This window comes from Myotis daubentonii, chromosome 9, assembly GCF_963259705.1.
Source record: "Myotis daubentonii chromosome 9, mMyoDau2.1, whole genome shotgun sequence".
Taxonomy (NCBI): Eukaryota; Metazoa; Chordata; class Mammalia; order Chiroptera; family Vespertilionidae; genus Myotis; species Myotis daubentonii.
Window position 1 is genome coordinate 34397127 of NC_081848.1, and position 16041 is coordinate 34413167.

At 39.7% G+C, this 16041-nt stretch overlaps 1 protein-coding gene and 1 pseudogene across 1 annotated transcript in view; both read right to left on the minus strand.

The window, feature by feature from the left end:
* The window catches only part of LOC132240730 (hemicentin-1-like), a 346372-nt gene that overhangs the window by 150560 nt on the left and 179771 nt on the right, over window positions 1-16041 (minus strand). The window lies entirely within an intron of this gene.
* On the minus strand, window positions 4146-6490 carry LOC132241658 (heat shock cognate 71 kDa protein-like; annotated as a pseudogene).

Sequence of the window (16041 nt, forward strand, 5' to 3'; positions counted from 1 at the left end):
GTTAAATTAGGTTTTCATTGATTTCAGGAAACCATGTGGTGGGGTTTATTTATTTTAATTGTTTTTTTATTGTATTTTAAGCAGTAGTCTGTTTTTTATGTTTATTGATAGCAAGTAAGGATTTTTTAATTTGCCTTTGTAATATGTTTATTTTTTAGTAAGGTTATTATGAAAGACTTTTTATAGATGTTTTTAATATTAATTTAATGATGGTGACTATTGTTTTATTTTAAAGGGGTGAGATATATATATATGCTTATGTTTTTAATTACAATTAAGCACTTGTCTGTATGCTATAGCGTTTTGTATTTTTTAAAAATATTTAATAGCTGCCTTTATTGCTTATAGTTTAGCTAATATTTTTTGATTTATATGCTGTTGTATAGTGAATTTTTTAGTTATATTATCCGCCATATTGTCTACAAATGTGGCCGTTTGCAAAGATTTAGAAAGGGTCACCACTGTGACACTGGCAGTAGTAAGAATAACAACAGCCAAGATAATGGCTGCAATGAATATTCCCAAAAATTTTGGGCCATAATTGGCTTAATGCTTTTTAAAAAGGACTTTGATAGCTGATGAGCCTTGCCATTTTTTGGTGAGATTAGCAGGTATTAGGATTTTTTGTTTGTTTTTTTAAGTACCATAATAGTGCTGATGTTTAATGAAGTAATAGTTTGGGTGGTAAAAATAAAATAAAATATCGAATACATTTTCTCCACTAGTTCCTTTGTACTTCTTCCATGCCACACGTGATATACTTCTGGTGGAATTCAAAGGAAATGGTTTTGATAAAAGGAAAACAGGAACAATACTGCTTGTTCTATGAAGTCTCAGGAGGCGCTAGAGGATGACATAGCAGTTTGGGGTTCTCTTAGGAAACTCTCAAGCACACCAGCTGTAATGAGGGGCCTCACTTTCTAAGAGAAGGGAATTAGAGTACTTTTCCAGCTGTCAATCATACTTTGCTGGATCAGTCTGATATTCTTGGTAAATTTCTTCAGGGATTTCACTTTGTTCACCTTGGCTACTTCCTCAAGCTACATTGAAATCACCAGCTAGTGATTTCATTTTAGTCTCTCCCACCACCTTTAGTCTCCTCGCTGCCCCCTACGAGCATTTATAGTTATAATTTTCTTCTCTGAAAATGAGAATCATAGCTCTTGACTATCAACCTCCCTGTATGAAGCCAAGTTCTCACCTCTGTTTCTACCCTTTCTCCTACATGCATGCCTTCCTCAACCCTCTCCAGCACTATGCTGGGCACTCCCTCCACATGGACGCTTCTTTACCTTGCGTGGTCTCTGCCATATCCCACCCCATTCTTCACTGTGCTCTGACTCTGACACTCATCAGAGAACTCCCTCCCCCGATGGACTTTCACCTCCCCCATATCAGGCTGCCTCCAGGGATTGGTATCCCTTCACTGCTTGGGCTCTGATCCCTTACTGTGGGCCACCTCAGTTCTAAGTCTACATCCTGTTCCTCTGAGTGCCAGCACAGTTATCAATTTTGCTCTGCCTACCTGAACAGTTTAAGACTGTGTTTTTCAGGAAGACAAAGGGAAGGGAAGGAAAAGAAAGGGAAGGGAAGGGAAGGGAAGGGAAGGGAAGGGAAGGGAAGGGAAGGGAAGGGAAGGGAAGGGAAATGAAAAAATAAAAAAGGAATGGGAGAGGAGGAAAAGGCTATTCGTGCTTTTTAAAATAAAAAAGTATGATTGTGAGAGATTGAATGGAAAATAAGCCTTTCTAGCCAATGTTAAGGAAGAGCACATATGGGGCCTGAGGGTACAAACACTCATCTTGTTCACACTACTCCTATCTGAGTATCTTAAAGAGTCTTTTCACACCCTCAGATGTATGTACACTCTATTGTGAAGACCACTGATCTAGGCATCACAGATTAATAATAGAAAGCAAACACTTAGGAAGAAATTTCCCACCTCAGAATCCTGGCAAACAGGAACCCAAGCCTTTTATTTATCATAATTATTTTACTCTAACCTCTACTATTCTACCTCCCCACCCATTTCCCTCCTCTTGTCCTCCTTTATCCCACTTTCCTGTCAAGAAGCACAGCTCTCTCCATCCAAACCTCCTCTGTGCAGTAGAACCTTTCACAGAACACCAACTTGGTCTTTTCTTCAAATTGCCTCCTCCTCCAACTTTGGACTGACTATATAGGCAGGACCTCCAGACTTACCTTTATTTGTGCTGTGGAGCTGGGTCTCTCCTGATATGTGGTAGCTCTGATTAGGAGTTCAGGGCTGGGAGCTGGAGGTGGTCTGGGTTAGAAGAAGAAGGTGCAGAGGTGCTGAAAGGAAAGGAACTTCATGAGACTGAGGTTCATTCTCTGATGGAATTTGGACTTGGGCTGGGACTATATGTGTGGCATATCTAGGGTAGGAACAAGTATTACATTCCACAGAGCAATACTATGAGGTCCTTTTATCATCTCTACTTTAGAATATGAAACTGATAACCAGATATGTATCTTGGTAAAGGTCATGAACAAAAAGTGCATATAATTAGATAGATTGTTTTTCTACAAATTAATGATTAACATCATCAACTGAATCTGAAATGCTGTCTGCCAACCACACAAGTTTCCTTGAAGATGCTCTACATCCACTTATATAGCTTTTCTTTCTTCTCAATCCTCAAACCTCATCCTGTAAGTCTTCTCAACTGCCTCATTTTATTGACCAAAGAAGCCACTGGATGAAAATCTTTTCATCTCCTATACATCAGATCTACATACCTATACCCACTCTCCCAAAAACTGCCGGGGTAGAACCCCAGCGGGTCCAGGGGTTCCCAAAGGTGTAGACGGAGTCGGCGAAGAAGGAAGGACTCGGAGACAGTGTTCAGTTGATCAGCAGCCTAGCCAGGATCTCCAGCCAGGATCTCCAGTCAAGTTCTGGTCTGGATCTCCAGAGAGGTTCTGCTTCAGATCTCCAGTCAGGTTCAGTCACCAGGATCTAGTCAGGCTCTCCTGCCAATCTCCGCAGTCAGGTTCAGTCCAGGATCCCCTGCTATGCTCTCTCGCCAGGCTTTGCCTCCAGGCTCCGTGTAGGTTCTGTCTTCTGAATTCTGTCTCCTGAGTTCTGTCTCTTTCTGTCTTGTTACAACTGTATTTATACCAGTTGATTCAATCCTATCAATCTCTTTTACAAAGGTTAGGGCGTTTCTTATCTCCATTCCAGGGAGTAAAGATTATGTAGCTTAAGCATGATTGTTCATAGTTAAAGTGATTAATTACCCACCTGGCACTTAGTTAAGGGGTTTTATTCCCTCCCTAACTTCAGGGGAAAATCCCTACCTGGGGAAACAACCTTTTTCGGAGAGGTGACCTTGGTTAAAACACAGCGCCAAGAAGGTGAGCAAACATATTAAGAACAGTATGCCATATATGCCAGGTCCCTTGAAACAGCAAGCATGGACTGGCTCCCGGCAAAAAACAAAGCCCAACTTCATCTATCTTTAATCTCCTCCTTTTCTGTTGTAATGGAGAAAGTAGTTTTCTACTTTCAAGCCCTAGGACTTCCTATCATTTTGTGAACTTACAATTTGTGTATTAAATCCTGTTCTGCTAAAAGCCTGTAGAGATTTTCCCATTTCCTATATTTTATACTGACTGATACACTCAAGTCCCAGTTTTCTCATCTGTTAAATGGGTTTAATAATAATAACTGCAACACCAGGGAGGGATGGGTCCTTTCTTCAGTTCCACACTTTAGAGGCCTCACATGTCACAAATTCATACAAAATTCATTCATTAAGAAAATATAGACAACACTGTCACATGGTATTCAGTGCTCAGTACAACGTGTACCCTCAAACTTCCACTCTCATAATTAACCAGTATTCAGGCCCAGGGAAACATACCTCCATATTTTTGTCCTATGTCCTTAGAACTGTGTTTGTGTTTGACAATTTCAAATACAGTTTGATTTAAGACATTCCACTTACACTACAGTGCCCAGAAAGAGCAAGGTTATTTCCTTTCTCTGTGCACATGTCCCATATTCAAGTATTGAGAATTCCAGTTACTTACGGTAGCTGTTCAGCCTTAAAAGTGCCATGGAATTTGCTATAAACTTTGGTCTTTCAATACTTTGTATGGAACAACAACTAAATGCATGTTCAGGTTGGCATGATCAACCTCTTCTTTGGTGGATCCATAAGAGAAACCACCAGGTGGAAGAGTTCAATCAGTTGAGAAGCCCCAGGCATTTCTCCTGGCTTACCTCCTGCACTCTGGGACAACTTGGGAATCATAGGGCTGCAGACTTTTTCCAACTCTTTCTTCAGATATTCAAATTTTTCCTTTTTTGCACTCTGATTTCTATCCAGGTAGTTGAGTATCCTGTATAATAATCCTGTATAATAAAGAGGTGATATGGAAATTGACCATCACACCAACACACAAGCTGCCCTCCCCCCCCACCCATGGGACACAAGATAATTGCCACAAGATGGCCAGCAGGGGAGGGCAGTTGGGAGCAACCAGGCCTGCAGGGGAGGGCAGTTGGGGGTGACCAGTCCTGCAGGAGAGGGCAGTTGGGTGTGACTAGGCCTACAGGGGAGGGCAGTTGGGGGCAACCAGGCCTTCAGGGGAGGGCAGTTGGGGGCAACTAGGCTGGCAAGGGAGGGCAGTTAGGGGTGACTGGGCCAGCAGGGGAGAGCAGTTGGCAGCGATCAGGCCTGTAGGGGAGAGCAGTTGGGGGTGACCAGGATGGCCGGGAAGGGCAGTTAGGGGCAGCTGGACCCATACGGGAGCAGTTAGGCATTGATCAGGCTGGCAGGGGAGTGGTTAGGGGGTGATCAGGCTGGCAGGCAGAAGTGGTTAGGGGCAATCAGGCAGGCACGCGAGGAGTTGGGAGCCAGCAGTCCTGGATTGTGAGAAGTATGTCTGACTGCCTGTTTAGGCCCCATCCCACCAGGATTGGGCCAAAACGGGCAGTTGGACATCCCTCGAGGGGGTCCCAGATTGGAGAGGGTGCAGGCTGGGCTGAGGGACATGCCCCCCCTGCATAAATTTTGTGCACCAGGCCTCTAGTTTTTCTACAGTTGACAAGAATCTTCTGTTTATCCTTATCATTGAGCTTAACTTGAGGTTTCTCATCTTTGGCAATTGCTTTTATTGTTGATTGCAAATAATTCAAGGGAATTTTGGGAAGATATCTTGTGCCATTGCTTCTCATATTCAGCTTTGTACTTCACTGCTTCTTGGCCCAATCATGTGTTTGCTTTCTTCATTGGTCAAATGGTTCTTGTGGTTAGTGATGGTAATCTTGTTCTCTTTTTCTGTACTTTTATGCATCAAAGACATTGAAAGTGCCATTGGCATCAAGATCAAAAGTCATTTCAATCTGAGAACACCATGGAGTTCAGGTGGTGTATCTGTGAGTTCAAACTTGTCAAGTAGGTTGTTATCTGTGGTTATGGTGCACTTGTCTTCATAAACCTGAATGAGCACACCTGGCTGGTGGTCAGAGTAGGTAATGAAGGTCTGCATCTGCTTGGATGGATTGATAGTATTGTGCTTGATAAGGACAGTCATTACTCTGCCGGCAGTTTCAAAGCCAAGAGAAAGAGGAGTGACGTCCAAGACTTGCAAATCTCGAATGTTTTCTGAGTTGTCTCCAGATAGGATGGCTTCCTGGACCTCTGCACAGCAAGTTACAGCCTCATGAAGGTTAATACTCTTAATCAGTTTCTTTGTGTTGAAGAAGTCATGTAGAAGTTTCTGAATCTTGAGAATATGTGTAGAATTACCCAGCAGAACATTATCATGGATCTGGTACTTGTCTAGCTTTGCATCCTGAAGGGCTTTCTGTCCAGTGTCCAGTGTGCCACAGAATAAGTGAGCATTCAATTCTTAAACTTGGGCATTGGTAATGGAAGGAAAGAAGTTGTTTCCTCATAGAGTCACTCAACCTCAATACTGGCCTGGGTGCTGGATGAGAGAGTACTCTTAGCATGATTGCAAGCAGTACAGGGATGATGGTCAGCTCTTTTGTTCTCACTGATATTCTTCTTACACTTGCACTTGAACTCTGCCACAAAATGTTTCACCATTTGATTGTAGCAGTCCTTTGCACCTAAGTGGCTGTCTCCAACTGTAGATATAATCTCAAAGATAAGATTCCATCTTCAATAGTGAGGATTGATAATCAAAAGTGCCACCACCTCACTCAAAGATCAGCTCATTTCTTCAGCTCTAACCTTTTGGTTTAAGCTATAAGCAAAAGCAACAGCAATTGGATCCTTGATGATTCTAAGTTCATTGAGACTGACAATGATTCCAGTGTGGAGAGTCATTAAAGTGAGGTGATATTGTAACAATAGCATTGGTAACAGTTCCCAAGGTAGGCTTCTGTGATTCTCTTCATCTGTGTCAAAACTGTAGATGACAGCTTTTCTAGATAGAAACTTTTTTTCTCTCCCCTTGTGTTCCACTCGGACCTTCTTGCGTCATTTACCATCATGCAGGTCTCATGCTTTATATCAAGATTGGTGGTTCTTATTTAGGAAGGCTATTAATTATTGATACAATTTATTTTATTGTTGACAATATTACAGATGTCCCCTATTTTCTACCCCATTGCCCTTGTCCACCCAGCCCCCACCCTACAGGCCATCACCACATTATTGTCTGCGTGCATGGGCTATGCATTTATGCATATGTTTTTTGCTTCACCACTTTCAGTCCCTCTCACCTCCCTGCACTCTAAAATCTGTCAGTCTGTTCCTTGTATCCATACCTCTGGTCATATTTTATCAGTTTAATTTGCTCATTAGATTCCACATATTAGTGAGATCATATGGTATTTGTCTCTCTCTGACTGACTTATTTCACTTAACATAATAATGTCCAAGTTCATCAAGGCTGCCGCAAAGGGTAATAGTTCCTTTTTTTTTTTCTACAATCACATAATATTCCATTGTGTAAATATACCAAGCTTTTTTATTTATTTTTTTATTTTTTTTATCCACACATCTACTTATGGGCCCTTGGGTTGTTTCCAGATGTTGGCTATTGCAAATAACACTATTATGAGCATAGGTGTACACACACAGGGTTTCCCCAAAAATGTATACACACTTTAACAGCTGATAGCTTAATTTTGAAAATTAAATGCATGCTAATAAAGACTGCCTTTATGCCAAAACCGGTTTGGCTCAGTGGATAGAGCGTCGGTCTGTGGACTGAAAGGTCCCAGGTTCGATTCCGGTCAAGGGCATGTACCTGGGTTGCGGGCACATCCCCGGTAAGAGATGTGCAGGAGGCAGCTGATCGATGTTTCTCTTTCATCAATGTTTCTAACTCTCTATCTCTCTCCTTTTCTCTCTGTAAAAAAATCAATAAAATATATTTTAAAAAAAAGACTGCCTTTATATTTATTCAAAGTATGTGTATAGATTTTTGGAACGCCCTGTATTCTTTATGATTGGTGTTTCAAGATTCTTAGAATATATACCCTGAAGTGGGATCATTGGGTCAAATGAAGTTTCATTTTTAATTTTTTGTGGAAATGTTATACTGTTTTCCACAATGGCTGCACCAGTCTGCATTCCAATCAACAGTATACCTGGATTCCCCTTTTTCTATATCCTCGCCAGCACTTGTTTGTTGATTTATTGATAGTAGCTATTCTGACAGGTGTGAAATAATATCTCATTGTAGTTTTAATTTGCAGATCCCTGATGATTAGTGATTTTAAGCATTTTTTCATATGTCTTAGCCTTTTGTATGTCCTCTTTGGAGAAGTGACTATTCAGGTCCCTTGCCCTTTTTTTATTTGGATTGTTTGTCTTCCTATGTTGAGTTGTATAAGTTCTTTATATATTTTGAATATTAACCTCTTATCAGAGGAATCATTGGCATGCCTTTTTCATTTTATTAATGGTTATTTTGCTGTGCAGAAGCTTTTTAGTTTGATGTAGTCTCATTTGTTTATTTCTTCCCATGTTTTCTTTGCCCTTGGAGACGTATTGGCAAACATTACTGCAAGAGAAGACTGAGATTCTACTGCCTATGTTTTCTATGATTTTTAGATTTTTGTGACTTAAATTTAAGTCTTTTATCCATTTTTAGTTTACTCTTATGTATTGTATCAGTTTGTGGTCTAGTTTCACTTTTTTTGCCACATCTGTCCAATTTTACTAACATAATTTATTGAAGAGACTGTTTTTGTTCCATTGTATGTTCTTGCCTCCTTGGTCAAATATTAAATGATCATAGAGGCATAGGTTGATTTCTGGGCTCTCTCTTCATTTCCATTCATCTATATGCCTGTTCTTGTCCCAGTACCAGGCTGCTCTGATTACAGTGGCTTTGTATTATACTTGTATATCTGGTATTGTGATATCTTTAATTTTGTTTTTCCTTCTCAAGAATACTAAAGCTATTTGGGGTCTTTTGCTGTTTCATATAAATTCTTGGAATATTTGTTCTAGATCTTTGAAATATGCCATTGATATATTAATAGATTGAATCTATAGATTGCTTTGGATAGTATAGACATTTTAACTATGTTAATTCTCCCAATCCATGAACATGGTATATGCCTCCACTTGTTTGCATCTTCCTCTATTACATTCTTCAATGTCCTATAGTTTTCTGAGTATAGGTGTTTTACCTCCTTTGTTGAATTTATTCCTAGGTACCTTATTTATTTATTTTTTGTAATAGTAAATGGAATTTTTTTTCTTAGTTTCTCTTTCTGAGTTTATTATTGGTCTATAAAAATGTCATCAATTTCTGAATATTAATTTTGTATCCTACAACTTTCCTGAATTCATTTATTATAGTTTTTTTTAATGGAGTTTTAGGGTTTCTTATGTACAATATCATGTCATCTGCAAATAATGACAGTTTTACTTCCTCCTTTCCAATTTGGATGTCCTTTATTTTTTTCTTCTTGTCTGATCACTGTGGCTAGGACTTCCAATACTATGTTGAATAAGAGTGGTGAAAGTAAGCATCCCTGTCTTGTTCCTGATCTTATGGGAAATGCTTTTGGTTTTTGCCCATTGAGTATGATGTTGGCTATAGGTTTTACACATATGGCCTTTATTATAGTGAGGTATTATCTTTCTATTCCCATCTTACTGAGAATTTTTATTATAAATGGGTGCTTGATTTTATCAAATGTTTTTCTACATCTTTTGATATGGCATGTGATTTTTATCTTTCATTTTATTTATGTGATATGTTTATATTTATTAATTCACAAATATTGTATTAGCCTTGCATCCCCAGAATAAATTCCACTTGATCACGGTGTATGATCTTTTTTATGTATTGTTGGATCTGGTTTGCTAATATTTTGTTGAAGATTTTAGCATCTATGTTTATCAGGGATATTAGCCTATAATTTGCTTTCTTTGTAGTATGTTTATCTGCTTTTGGAATTATGATAATGCTGGCTCATAAGGGTTTTTGGATGTCTTCCCTCTTCTTGAAATTTTTGAATAGGCTGAGGAGCATAGGTGTTAGTTTTTCTTTAACTGTTTGGCAAAATTTGCCTGTGAAGCCATCTGGCTCAGGCCTTTTGTTTGCTGGACGTTTTTTAAAAAATATATTTATTACTGCTTCAGTTTCCTTAGTTGTTATTGGTCTATTCAGGTGTTCTGCTTCTTCCTACTTCCTTATGTTTTGGAAGATTATGTGTTTCTGGGAATTTGTCCATTTTCCAAGACTTTCCAATTTATTGGTATACTGGTAGCCCGGTGCATGAAATTCATCCACGGGGGAGGGTGTGTTCCTCAGCCTGGCCTGCACCCTCTCCAATTTGGGGCCCCTCGAAGGATGTCCTACTGCCATTTTACAGGGATCGGGCCTAAACCAGCAGTCGGACATCCCTCTCGCAATCTGGGACTGCTGGCTCCTAACTGCTCACCTGCCTGCCTGCCTGCCTGATTGCCTCTAACCACTCTGCCTGCCGGCCTGCTCACCCCAACTGCCCCCCCCTGCTGCCGGCCTACTTGCCCCCAAATGCCCCCCCGCCAGCCTGATCACCCCAAATGCCCCCCCACCAGCCTGATCACCCCAAACTGCCCCCCCCTGCTGGCCTGCTCACCCCTACCTTCCCTCCCCACTGGCCTGCTCATCTCCAACTGTCCCCCTGCTGGCCTGCTCACTCAAAACTGCCCCCACGCTGTCCTGATCACCTCCAACTGACCCCCACTGATGGCCTGCTTGCCCCCAACTGGCCCCCCTGCTGGTCTGCTTACCTCCAACAGCCCCACCCCCCACCAGCCTGATCACCCCCAACTGCCCCCCCTCCCCTTGGCCTCTAACCACCTCTACAGGGGCCCTGCCACAATGGCTTTGTCCAGAAGAACATCTGGAAGGTTTCCTGGAAGGTCTCCCAGTCTAATTAGCATATTACTCTTTTATTAGTATAGATATATTTATCTGTAAATATGGTTATGATTGCAGATATGAGTAGGACCAGGTAAAATTTTATAGAATGGGCCTTTTATTACAGATGGTTTGCCATGTATGCATTTTTTCTAAAGAAGTAAAAATTACTTTAAAAAATGTTTCAGGAAGACTTTGAGAAATTTACAGTATCTGCTTTTCTTCCAAGAAAGTTGTCACTTTTATGCCAGAGTGAGAATTATTTGTATGCTTTGTATGTCAGCATTGGGCCATTGTGACTGGGGGGCACTTAGCTTGACTTGAGAGTAATTACCTTGCTCACTGGCTGGAGGGAGGGTGTGTGGCAGAGGAGATAAATACTTGGTTCTGGATTATTCATAGATTGCTGACTTTCTGGATTGATTGTGCAAGCCCCTCCTTTTATTGACGTCCACCTTCTATTGACAGACATCTACCCTGGGAGAGAAATGAGGTGAAACTCTCTTTCTTTTCATTGTAAAAAGCATTTGAATTCCTAAAGTGTGATAAGACCACCCAGCCATCACAGTCAAGGTACACATTTTCATGGAGGATGTTCCCACTCTTGAATAAATTAAAACAATTTTTTTTCTTTTAATTTAAACTCTTTTCTAGAACTGTTTTCTTGTTACTTAAAAGCTAGTTTTTTTTTTGAAACTACTTCCAAAGTTTTTCAAGCTGTATATGTCCTTAGAATGAATTTATAAATAAGAATTGAACCTGGCCAGTGTGACTCAGTGGTTTAGCATTGACCTATGAACCAGGAAGTCACAGCTTGATTCCAGGTCAGGCCACATGCCCGGGTTGTGGGCTTGATCAAAAGTACGGGGCATGTAGGAGGCAGCCAATCAATGATTCTCTCTCATCATTGATGTTTCTATCTCTCTCCCTCTCCCTTCCTTTCTGAATCAGTAAGAATATATTTTAAAGGGAGAGAGAGAGAGAGAGAAAGAGAGAGAGAGAGATAAAGAAGAGTATATATGTTTTTAAATAAGAAAACATGTATTTGATGCTCTTAGAAAGTCTTATTTTCTTTCATTAAAACTTGTGCAGTATAGGGAACTCCATAGATTCTCTTAATTTGAAGAAAGTTAGAGGGAAAGATACTAATTCAGAGTTCCTTGGGAAAATGTGTCACTTATATATATTTTTTAAATCAAAAACTGAAATATTTTCTATTCAGAAAATATATTTGGATCTAAAATATCTTCTATAATTTTAACCCTTAAATATCAATTTAAATATTTTAAAAATGGTTGGGATGTTTGTTTTTTTAAATAAGTTAGGTTACTGGAGTTCTACATGTTACTGGGTCACCTGGGGTAATTTTCTGATTGGAAAATTAAGAATTATAGTCAGAGGGGAGGACATGAGAATTTTTAAAGAACATATTCAATTTACTGTAGAAGCCGAACCTCTCTTATCATGTGACTTGTTTTGTATGTTTGTTAAACTATATTATCACATAAGTATTGCTGCTATTGGGACAAACAGTGACAGTTGATTCGGGTCATTTGAACGTCCACTGTCTGTTTCAATTTGTATGTTTGTTTTGACTCTGTCATATGCTCAAACTTCAGTGCAAGTCATGAGAACCTATTATTTTTGCCTGCTCCCTCCTTTACGTTGGAAATATTCTCTTTTACTCAGAGGGACCTTAACTTTGATGTAAGGGATTGTTTCCCTTGCCAACTGTTTTCTTCCTTGCCAAGTAAGAGAGTTGTTGTGAACTCTTCAGTGATGCCTTCCCCAGGATATTTGCAGATGTGGTTGGGAAAAGTCATTTCATCCCTGACCTTTGGATGTCAGGTGCTGGGGTGCCGGGGTGCCACCTGGCCTGCACCCAGGCTCTCTCTCCCTCCGATCGCCATTGCGACCACAGGAGGCAGGCCAGGAGGCACCCCCAGGCCCCCAGGGGTGCCCCCTGGCCTGCGCCCCGGCTCTCTCTCCCTCTGATCTCTGCCATCCAGCTCTTGCCTGCTGCTTGGGTTTCCAATCACTGTTCTTCCGTCCTTCCCCTTTTGCCTCCCATCATTGTGCCTATGTATGCAAATTAACCGCCATCTTTGTTGGTGGTTAACCACCACTTTTGTTGGCAGTTAATTTGCATATCGCCCAGGTTAGCCAATGGGAAGTGTAGTGGAGGTACGGTTATTTACCCTTTTCGTCTTTTATTAGATAGGATAGTTGTTCATGGTACTTTTTTATAATCCTTGGTATTTCTGTGATGTCAGTTGTTACTTTGCCTCTTTCATTTCTGATTTTATTTATTTGGATTCCCTGTCTTTGTTTCTTGGTGAATCTGGCTAAAGGTTCATCAATCTTGCCTATCTTTTCAAAGAACCAACTTTTGATTTCATTGTTCCTTTGTTTTTTTTTTAGACCCTGTTATTTATTTCAACTGTGATCTTTATTACTTTCTTCCTTATGCTTACCTAGGGCTTTTCTTGTTATTCCTTAGCTAGTTCTTTTAAGTGTAGAGTTAGATTGTTTGAGATTATTCTTGCTTCTTGAGGTATGCTTGAAATGCTGTGAACTTCCCTTTCAGAATTGCTTTCACTGTGTCTTTTAGATATTGAGTAGTTGTGAAATGACTTCATTTTCATTTATTTCTACGTAATTTTTTATTTCTTCCTTGATTTCCTTGGTACCACCTTCATTGCTTAATAACATGCTATTTAGCCTCCATGTGTTTGAGTATTTCTGAGTTATTTTTATTGTAGTTGATTTCTAGTTTCATGCTATTGAGGTCTGATATTTCATATGATTTCAATTTTCTTGAATTTGTTAAGACCTATTTTGTGTTTTAACATGTGTTCTGTCTTTCAGAATGTTCCAGGTATACTCAACAAGAATGTATATTCTGCTGCCTTGGTTCAGCGTGGTGTTTAAGGTTGTTAATTGTTTATTTGTTTGTTTTGGTCTGGAAGTGCTATCCAGTGTATTCTAGTGTAGTGCTAATGTCCCATACTATGATTTTATTGCTGATTCTATATTGAGTGAGTATATTTTATTAAGGTATGTTTTCTTGTTTGATTGATCCCATTAGTATTATGTAGTGACCTTCTTAGTCTCTGGTTATGGCCTTTGGAGGTCTATTTTGTCAGATAGAAGTATTGCTACCCCAGCATTTTTTTTTCCATTTTTATTTGCATAGAATATTTTTTTTCCTTCATTTTCAGTCATTGTGACTCTTTTGTTCTGAGGTGGGTCTCTTGTAGATAGAATATACATGGATCATATTTTCTTATTTATTTAGTTACCTATGTCTTTTGATTGATCATTTAATCTATTTAGATTTAAGGTTATTATTGATAGACAATTATTTATTGCCTTTTTAAAATACACATATTCATCTCTCGCTATTTCTTCTTTTTCTTAAAGCAGTCCCTTTAATATTGCTTGTACTACTGGTTTGATGGTAATGAGCTCCTTTAGCATTTTTTTGTTTGTTTGTTCTGGGAAGCTCTTGGTTTCAGATAATTGCTTTTCATTACTTTGCATACCATGCCAATTCCTTCTGACATGAAATTTTTTTGTTGGAAAATCAGCTGACAGCCTTGTGGGGCCTTTCTTGTAAGTAACTAACTTTCTCTCTTGATGCCTTTAAGATTCTCTCTTTGTCTTTAACATTTTTATTTAAATTATGATGTGTCTTCATGTGGGTCTCTTTATGTTTTTCTAGATTATCAGTCTAGAAAAAGTTGTGCCAGAGCCTGGACCTATAGCTGAAGTGGGCATGGTATGTGGGAAGTCCAGCAGATAAGTCTCAGAGGCAGGAGCTATAGTTGGAGCTAGCTCCAATGGCTGGTAGTCCTAGGAGAAAGCCTGCTGGGGTCCAGAGCTGAAACTGGAGTGGATATGAGCCACAGAGTGTCCTGGGGCAAGCAGGGATGATAGGAAGTCCTAAGGGCAAGCTTCTCTGGGGCCCAGTGCTATGCCTGGAGAGGGCATGGGCTGAGGAAATCTTGGAAGCAGGCCATAGGGCTGAGGTGGGTCTGGAACTAGGGCTGTATAAGACAGCCTTGGTGGGCCATCTAGAGTTCCTGGACTATACTCTTTCTTGTACAGTCAAGGTGGACAGAGAGTGCAACAAATGATGCTTTCTGGTACCTCTGAAAAGATGAAAAGGTACACTCAGAAAGATTCCTGACAGCTCATGCCTCACATTAAGAATTGCTTAATGAGTTCTGTGGTGCACTTCACGCAGTTAAAGAAACAAAAACACCAACACACCCAGCTCAATACTGACTAAATGGACTCAATCCCACACACTAGTGGCTTGACAGATGGCAAAGTGAGCTATTTAAATGTATAAATATTACTTCTCTCATTTTCTCCTGTTCTTTTGCATACAATGTCCATCATTCAGTCAAACATTATGAGATATGCAAACAGCAAGAAAAAAGAAAAAGTTATTGAGAAATAAAGCAGTGAATACAACCAAACAAGATAATGACCAAAATTTGGAACCACCAAGCAGGATATTAAGTTAACCATGATTTACTGCTAGGATACAAGATTGGTACAATATCCACAAATCAATTAATATGATACATCACATAAACAAAATGAATGATAAAAATTACATGATCATATTAATAGGTGCATAAAAAGCTTTTTACAAAATCCAGTATCCATTCATGATAAAAATTCTCAGCAAAGTGAGAATACAGGGAACATGTCTCAGCATAATAAAGGCCAAATAAGACAAACCCTCAGCTAACATTATTTTTTTAAAAAATAAATGTGGATGCCTTTTATTTCTTCTTCTTGTCTGATTGCTATGGCTTGAATAAGAGTAGTGAAGGTGCCCATTCCTGTCTTGTTCCTGCTCTTAAGGGAAATGTTCTTAGATTTTCCCCATTGAGTCTAATGTTAGCTGAGGGTTTGTCTTTGCTGAGAATTTTTATCATAAACGGATGCTGGATTTTGTAAAAAAGCTTTTTATGCACCTATTAATATGATCATATAATTTTTATCATTCATTTTGTTTATGTGATGTATCATATTAATTGATTTGTAGATATTGTACCAACCGTGTATCTTAGCAGTAAATCATGGTTAACTTAATACCTTGCTTGGTAGAGCAGTGATGCAGACTATGGGAGAGTTGGATGTGGCAGTGTTTGGATGCCTGGACCCACGGGTAATACAAATGTTGAATGGAGTGACAGGCACCAGTTTCAGCTATTTAAAAATGCTGAGTTCTGCTTCCATTTATAAAAGCCACAAGAGACTATCTCTTATACCTTAACAAACAGTTAAATCAGGATGATCTATAAAACCATAGGCTTTTTGGAGCCCTTCAGAGAACTAGGTAATGAGACAAGAAGGTGAAATGAGTTCGAGAGGGTGACAGGCCTCTCCAAGGGGAGATAGGATACATGAACTGTTTTTATGTTGGAGAACACAAAAAGAAGGAAAGAAAGACTGGGATTTTAATAAATTTCTAAAGATTGAGTAACTGTTAGTAGGACAGTTTGGAATTCTTGGAAGGTTCACACTCCCTCACCAGCCATTATCTGCAGGTGTCCACCAGTGTTCATGAGAAGATAGAGGCAGGGCAGGATCCAGGAAGAGTAACCCTTGGGACATAGGCACAGAACCCCATCCACTTCCTAGACT